Genomic DNA, 9,019 nt, shown 5'->3' with positions numbered 1-9,019 from the left:
GTATGACCTCATCATGCTATTGGGCCTTCACAGTATTTGGAACAGTAGGATGGCTTATAGACACTGTGATGGCGATGACCGATCTGTATGAGATTATTTTGTTGAACAAGTGTATAAAATGAAAAATTTTGAAGCAGCAAGACGCTGCGGAGGAGGTCTTGACTCTAATGGGCGAACTTGTGGTAATGAAAGTCCATTAGACACAGCTGTCAGCCAAGGGGCATGGCAACCACGATCTTTTACTGATGTATTTGTGCTAATTCATTCAATAAAGAAAAATAAAGCCGGGGTGGTGCAGTGGTAAGACGCTCGACTACCCCAAGCAGCACACCAGCATTGGTCCAACAATGGTTCATCACTGGAAAAGAATGGCATCAATATTGGACTGATATTGGCATTTGGGCATTTTACTACATTCTCCATTCTTGGCCCATCTTTCGTTCCAAGATTGGTCCAGTGTTCAACCAAGCTGGAGCCACCAATGTAGGCACAATATTAGACTTTCCATTCATGCACCATGATTCTTGCCAATACTGTCCAGCATTATACCATCATTGTATTACCAATATTTGTTTAATACCAGCTATTCCATTGATGGCCCATTGTCAATGCCAATATCATACCAATGGTTAGCCATTGCAGGTCCACTGGCTACTCCATTCATGCCGCATATTGTCGATACCAATATTAATCGAATGGTTTATGGGTACACCGGCTACTCCATTCATGTACCATTGATGATGTCAAGATTACACAATTTGTGGCACTGCCTGTGCAGGCCATAAAATGCAGCCTTTTTCATTCTAGCCATATTCGTGACAGCACATCGAACTTGCTGGGACAATAATGGCCTTTCAAATAGGAACGGCCATAATAATTCAAATTGTCGCTCATGAGCAACCAGTAGATATTCACAAAACAAGGGCATGGTTCACAAAGAGATAATATTTATTGCAATTGTTACTATAGACGGCAGTTGTTACTAGCCAGCGCTGAGGGCACACACAGCCGCAGTTAGCAGGGCAGTGGCAGGGTTGGTCAGGGCAGGGCGGGCTCTCGGGAAGTGGAAGGGGCCAGGGAGCTGGGGGGCACACTCATAGGCGTAGTGAGGGGGCTGACCCTGCAATTGCATTCACAGGTGGCATGCCTGGTTCGCCAGGGGAGGTTTCAGCAAAATGCCTTTTTCTTCCATCCCCCCCTGTCACAGGAACCAAGCAGCCACCTGCGAATAAATGCGTGTGCCTCCAAATCGTCCACCCCAACTTTTTCGCAAAAGGCACCTGCAGAAAAACAATGAGGAAACAAAATTTACAACACTATTACGAGGCACATAAAATCGCGTGCATTATTTTAGGAAGATGTAGAAAATTCCAGAATTCATGTACCGAAATTCATGGTCAATGAGAAACACTATACTGATGAGTTCCAGATTAGTTTCAGCTGCCTTGGGTTTATTAGGATGAAAGACGCACATACATTGCATAGCATGTGCCCTGTTGCATTTTGATCGCCTCCACAGCAATACGGCTGAGACAGCCAGTGTTTCATCCCACACTAGGAATTAGTGCTTGATTGTCGGCTGTCTCCGCATATGACTGGCGCGCTAGTTTTTTGCCGCTCCTACGCTTTCGGCGATGTGCAAACAGTTTATACTAAATATCGTTACCAAGAGAATGTTCGGCGACCATTTGAATTTTTTTTAAATGGCTAGATATAATATACACAAGCGATCTAAGCCCACGACTGCTGCACTGGCCGCTGGTTAGCTGATATACGCTTTTAACTGGTTTTGTGGGTAGTTCACTTAGACGGGAGCTCACTTAAACGGGTAGCTCACAGGTGCATCATTTTTACACATATACTGCTTGTCCAAGCAAATTTGATCCAAGGGATAAAAAAAAACATTTCGGAGGCAGGCAAAGGAAACCAGATACATATTGCTGGAAGCTACCTTGAGCGCCACAGAAAAGGTTTTGTTTGGAATCCTTAATTGACATTATTTACCTAAATTACTGATTATTGACCTACACAATAAATGGTGTTGCACTTTGAAGAGTACCGGCACAAACCACGTTTGATTATTTGCGATAAAGAGCCCTCACGTCTGCATTTTGAACGCCAGATACAGTAGGAAACCACGAAAATACAAAAATCAGATTCCTGGACAATACAATTCAGGACTTGGCTTGGCTCGACAGCCCTGTGTAGCGTTAGATCTACAAGTTGCCTATGGTTTCTTCGTCCGCGCCAGCACATTCGTCCAGCAAGACTGTATTTGTATTTTACAGCTAAAAAATACTGTTCCATTCATTTGTATCCTTACCGCTTTGTAGTCATTATCCGCATTGCAAAGTTCGGCGCGCTCATTGTAACTCGAGCCTTCATGTGCGCCAAAGGGTCGACGCGAAGCAACCATCGCCAGCATATCACCCTTACTCATGCATGGGGCTAGCCATCATAGCGGCAGGTTATTTTGTCCGCTCAAAATCATGTTGTGAGCAGCACAATCGAGGTGCGCGAATGGGCTGCTAACGGTATCTACATAACCCGGAATTTATCTGCAGCTGGAAAAAAAGGTACACATGAGGTTTCTAACCGCAAATATTGAAACAGGGGTTTCCGAACGTGCTCACCGACTCTAAGTCCTACTTATTGTCTAAAGTGAATATTTAGTACTTGAAGCGAATAACCTCACTTCGCTACGTACACAATAAAAAATTTCTGCGCTGTCCTAAGTGGCTGCCAGCAATGCGCCACCGGTTTCCATCGTGTTTCTAACGGTTTATTTATAACCCCTGGCTCAAGATATGGGGCGCAGCAGGTGTGATGTAGCTTGAATAAAACCTGCAAGAGATTATATATATGGGTAGATTTGTAAGGTTTACAGATTTCACTTACAAATTCTACGGGAATCGCGTCACTGCGGCCTTTCTTTGACACGTAATAGCGCTATATTCGTGGCTAAAATAAAGTACTCAACGTATTAATTCAGCTTAGCAATTGCAGCTGTAACAGAAAGTGAGGGCCGGCGACAGCTAAGGTGTGCCTAGCTTTCAAATTTTCTTAGATGACACAACCGTTCGAAATATCGAATATTAAAAAAAGCCCTCGATATTGGCTTTCTCACAGCGTATTATGGGTGCCTTAGTTTAGAAACATAATCCAGGTCCCATGGCCATCTTTCGTTTCCAATGAAATTCTTATATGTGGTGGGCGAATATCTAGACACAAAAGAATTAACTTAAGTTTTTCAAGATACGCGTAGTTCCCTCGAAAAAAAAATTGTGTGGTATATCTCTAGAGGTAGAAAACGCTGTTTTTTCCATTTAAAAATGTTGCAAGTTTGCAGATGATTTTGTCATCTACTATGTTTTACTCACTAAATATATGCAGGCTTTACATTTACAAACACTATTAGAAACCTGTTTTGATTTTGCAGTTGAGTTATTAAAAAATCGCAAACTTTGCTTCAGGAGCGTTATGCTACAAAAATATTATTCATTTTTAACCTTATGTACTGGCATATGATGCATTAGGTTCGTTGCACTAATTATGTTTTCACTTCCTGACGCATGCGCTTAATTCCAGGCAGTATCTGGAGCTCCAGACCACTAGGTGTGTTCTCCACAACGGATCAAAATTGCTCAGAATTCGAAAACAGCAGTAAAGGGCAAATTTGCTGCAATTAAAGAAAAGATCATCTTCGATTTTCATTTAAATCCCTCTCAAAAATCTTCAGTACCTCAAAAATATCGCGGACTGAAAAGTGTTGCGTTATACTGTTTAAAAATATAACACTAAATATTAAACCGAGTGCTTGTGCTGATAATGGCCAAATTCAGCCTTCATTCTTGCAAGATCCAATAACATCTTGGCACGGAAACTATTTCTCAACATTATCTAGGTTCCATTCTTTATTTATGAAAAAATTTGAAGCTCTAGATTTGTGTGTGTTTCTGCATATTATTTTGAAATTGGACAAAAGTAAGAAAATGTTAAAATAAGGAAAACTGATTAGAATTGAAGAAACGGCCGCAACATCAATTTTTATCAAAATCTGTGGAAACAATGCAAAGTATATTATTAATATGAGTCAGTAAATATATTGAATTCTGCAAAATGTAATATTAGAAATATAAAAATGCCTGTTTTTTTTCTATAGATGTGCTTATATGGCTCCCCCTTATGGAGTAGGCATCAAAACTTCAAGTTAGTATTTGCTGAATTTAGCTACATTTTACCTTAAGTAAAATTTAAAACCTTGTCAGCGCTTATACATCCTTTTTCTGCTTCTGGGCAAATAGCTAAAAATGGTATTGATTCACTATTTCTGTCAATTTCATGGCAGAACGCAAGTGAAGGCTGAACTTTTTCTCTGTCCTGCATTCTTTTTTATTGCTAGGTGCAATAGTATTCAATCTAGTTTATTAATATATTATTCCATTTCTCAGCTTTGACCACCACTAACAATACCATATTTTTGAAGATGATTTTTCAATGTGTAAGTTTTATAATTACAATCATAAGCGAATCGCTTTCCAGCGTAATAATTTTGGTGTCGTTACAGAGAACACACATAGAAGGTTAGAGTCTCCAAATTCTGCCTTAAATTAACAATATGACCTGCGTAATAAACACAGAATGTTTTAGTGCAAACGACGTAACGCATCACGTCAGTATGTAAGGTTGAACATTAACATTTTTGTAGCGCGTTGTTCTTGAAGCAAAGTTTGCGATTTTTTACTAAATGAACTGCATCAATGAAACACACTTTTAATACTTCTTATACAAGTAAATGTTACGCAAATGCGGTGAGTAAAAAGCAATGAATGACAAAATTTTACGCAACCAGCCGGCCTCCAAACTTGCAACTTTTTGAAACGACAAAAACGGCGTTTTCCAGCTTTAGTGATAGGCATTTTTTTTTTTTCGAGAATACTACGCCGCATCTGGCAAACCTAAGGGTCATTCCTTTGTGTCGAGAGATTAGCCCACTACATATGAAAATTTAATTTAAAAAAATGGTCATGGCACCACGATTATTGTTCCTGTCCGAAGACATCCATATTTGTTTTCATTTCGTCTCTTCAAACAGGCTGGTTTAGCCAATGCGGTGAATAAAAATATCATCGCATATATTAAAGATTTTCGCGCTATATGTTATAGCTAAAGCTACCTATATTGTCACAACTGTCATACATTATTTGTAGCTGAAACAACATCACAAAAGGGATTCGATTGCAAATTGTTCGCTAGTTAAATAGACGTAAGAGATGACACACGTATACTTTGTAGAATAAAATTTAGGAAAGAGCAGATACAAACTACAGGCGAATAATGCTATGATATGGAGCATATGTATTACTCCGATTAACAGTAAAAAAATCAACTTTTAACATATTAATATATTCGACAAACTATTGGATGCTCACATAGGAACACAGTTAATGAGCTCATTCACGCATATAATGTCTATGGGCATTAGATGTGTGGATGACTTCGTTTTATTCCAATTCGTGCATCACTCAAAATAATTGAGCGAGAAAGAAGTTAATGTCTACGCAATTTTCAGTGAGTATACCACAAATTATACTAAGGTGCCTCATATATGTCACATCACCTAGCAAGTGAAATGGGATAACAGAAGTAATCAGACTCTAACCCTGATCAGCATTTCGCTTTTGCGCCATCTTTGTAAGTTTTTAGGCGGGCTTTTCCACTGATTATCCTCTTCTTTATACCCCTGCCACCCACAGGACACAAATCTTCTGGGGGCACCGAACTGTTGGTTTTCGCACCAGTGATACAACTTAATGGATCCATTTATACGTAGAAAACACTCTCGATGCGCACCTAAAAAAAAAAGGAAAGCATGTATGTGTAGGCGAAATCATTCACCGGCGATTTAATAATATGATTTGAACAATAAAATCACACTCGAAGTAACAAAAAAGTGGTGGAGAGATAGGAATTGAAGCAATGAAAGGCGGTTGCTTTCTGCAAAAAGAAAAATAAAAAGAGGTCCACCGTCTATAAGAATAGGCAATAAAAATAAGGCATATTTAAAGGTGCATGCAGCAGTTACAGTGATGCAGTGCTACCTTTTTTTAGGCAGGCTTTTCCGCTGATTTTCTTCTTCTTTATTGCCCTTCCAACCACAGGACACACATCTTCTGGGGGTTGTCGGTTTTCGCACCAGTGATACAACTCAATCGATCCATTTCTACGTAGAAAACGCTCCCGATGCGCATCTAAAAAAATGAAAGCATGTATGTGCAGGCTAAATCATTCACACATGATAAAACAATATGATTTGAACAATGAAATCAAATGATCACACCCAGAGCAACAAGAAAGTGGTGGAGAGACAGAAACTGAAGCAATGAGAGACGGTTGCTTACTGAACAAAGCCTATAGCAAGACGTCCTGCGTCTATAAGAATAGGCAATAAATTAAGGCACGTTTATAGGTGCATGCAGCAGTTAAAGCGATGCAGTGTTACCTTTCTTTTTCACTGCCGTGATTGGCATAAATATTACAGCAATTGCTAGGCATCTCAGGTAACCCCATTGAAAACTTCATCCAAGATACCGAGGAGCAGTGGCGTGTTATTTGCAGCTGTTAACGGAAAGACAGGCTATCCTATGAGTGCATGCGCATTTCCTCCTTTTTGTACCTTGAATAAAAGCGACTGAACAGTGAGTGTTGCAAGAGGTGCAACGTCCCTAGGAATGGGGAACAAAATTAAGTTTTAGTAAACAGAGGTACAAAAAGAAGCAAATATGCCTGCAATAATAGCATGATGGCCTACCTTTTGATCAACAGCTGTAAACAACCTGTCACTGCCAGTCGGTTCTTTAGATAGGCTTATCAATGCCAGAGCTTAAACCTAAGAGCAATATGAGTAATATTTATTGCGGTCACGGCCGTAAACAATTCTAGCGCAACACTCCATTACTGTAACTATTCAACAGTCCATTTATACATATCGTTCATTAAAGAACCATGCACATCATATTAAGTTGCTCTTTTCTACTCCCAAATGATTTCCTATAGAATTAGAATACGTGGATCACTGCTTCGGTTTCAACATTCTTGCACGATGGCTATGGCGTGCACTTCATGCATACGGTACGGTACGTGAGGTACAAAGAGCTGTAATTGCCGAACAGGCGGACCTGACGGCCTGTCCCATTTCGCCTGAAAGTGCGCGCCGTGATCGAGCGCTTCGCGAGCAACATATTTCGGGCGATATGGTTGCCTCATACCGGCCGTCAATGTTTTGTACAATGTGTCCCGCGTGCACGTTGTTTACTTTGCAGTGACAGGGACGCAGTGCACACAGGCTTATGTGTCTTTTTGTTTGTATTGTTATTTTCCCCCGCCTTCGAAGCGCGTCTGCGAAATCGCTCTCCTATTGTCGCCGCTTTCTGATAACGCCCTCACCTGAAGGCGCGTGCTCAGAAGGGGGGCGTCGATTAAAAAAATTTTGAAAAGGGGCTCACTTGCGCTGTTCACGGCTTTCAATTCCTCAATATGATATTAACCCTTATAAAAGTGGAGGTTCATTATGACTTGATTATAGCCTAATCATCAAGCGGCATCACGCACACAATGTCCGCCCCACTGTAAAATTCGCTTGCACAGACGGCACGGACAGTTTTCAAAACTTCGTCTGTACATCTGAAAACAAAAAAATGCCCTTAACTCTTCACAAAATGCAAAAACTGTGTGAACATGGCTTCCTGCGCGCATAAGAGAGGCTGTCCAAAATATATGTACAAAGCTGGGCGCATAGTATCTGGTTACTAATTGATTGCGGCGCGCTGCACAGTCAAAAAACTTCGAAAATGGCTGCCTGCAGTGTTCTGTCACGTGTTGGTGGCATACACACCTGTTACGCACGGCTCCTCTATTTTCGGCGCAAATGCTATTCATATCGCAGCCAGCAAATAAGTCCACGCACTTGGTTGCATGTAACCCGGACGAAAATTCGCTTAGTTCTTGAAGTCATGCTTCGCGCAGTTGTTTCGAAAAGAATACGGAAAGAGAACATTTGGGACTGGCGGGAGATTATATAGAACCAATTATGAAGCAATGGCGTGCTGCAAAGATATATACTCACGGTCTAAGATGACGGCGTTCACTGAGTCCGATAATGCCGATGGTATTCCGCCATTGCTGTAATCCGTACTCCGGCGACATATCACAGCTCAGCTATTCACTGACATGTAGCAAGCACAAACCGGAGCACATGGACATGTATAGGCGCAAGAGAAAATTATGCACAGCGCAATGAAAAAGAAAATTAATGAGGGAAGAAATTAAAGAAAGGTTTAAGAAGCTGTCACAAGTCTTGTAGCGTCTTCAACAAGCTCTGAAATGAACGCTTCGGGAGGAGGCCGCACAGCAGCGCAGCTAGGGATGCTTTCTGTTGTGTCTTGCACGTAGACGCGTAGGCGAGGGGCAACAGCGAACCGCTCAGCCAGTGCGCGATTCCCGCCGCGGTGTTGTGTTCGCATGGGCTGCGCGTGGGAACGAAGTACCAACGACCCTCTCAACATTCCGTTCCTCCCAGCCCTCTTCTGCTTGCACCGGCCAGCCGTGACTTCGGACCGTGCCGATGAGCGGCCACCAGCGCGCACCGCTCGAGTCGAGTTCTAAAAAATAGTTTTGTTTTGTGGGTTCGCAATCGCATTGTTTCTTCAAGCCAACCACGTACATAACATTTTCTAAAAAAAATAGAAAGCCTCCCCATCTACCATCCACATTCTTGCGTAAATCCATACAGTTGGTGCATCGACAAATGCGCGCGTCATCTTTCCCCTCCCGTTCGCCACCTATGATCGAACAAAGGATGGTCGTTCGACCTTTTATATTTACTTCAAAATATTATATATTGTTGCGTGATGACTGATTAATAATGTCGAAGAGGCGGAGTTCCGAGCTTCTCTTCTATTCTGGCCAACTTTGGTTATAGATTAATCAAATTATGTTCAAGTTATCTAGCTGAAAACTA

General features: G+C 41.4%; 1 long non-coding RNA gene across 1 annotated transcript; it reads right to left on the bottom strand.

The window, feature by feature from the left end:
- Positions 1 to 931: 931 nt before the first annotated feature.
- Positions 932 to 8,404, bottom strand: LOC146194805 (uncharacterized). Its single transcript, XR_014705482.1, has 4 exons — positions 8,126 to 8,404; positions 6,102 to 6,251; positions 5,663 to 5,853; positions 932 to 1,280 (listed from the first exon to the last, which is right to left on the bottom strand). It is a non-coding gene; the product is annotated as an uncharacterized LOC146194805 (long non-coding RNA).
- Positions 8,405 to 9,019: the final 615 nt, after the last annotated feature.

Source organism: Amblyomma maculatum, chromosome 3 (genome assembly GCF_055883805.1).
Source record: "Amblyomma maculatum isolate TAMU_Amacu chromosome 3, ASM5588380v1, whole genome shotgun sequence".
In the NCBI taxonomy this organism is placed as follows: Eukaryota; Metazoa; Arthropoda; class Arachnida; order Ixodida; family Ixodidae; genus Amblyomma; species Amblyomma maculatum.
Note: the sequence above shows the minus strand (reverse complement) of the source record. Positions and strands in the feature narration are given on the sequence as shown.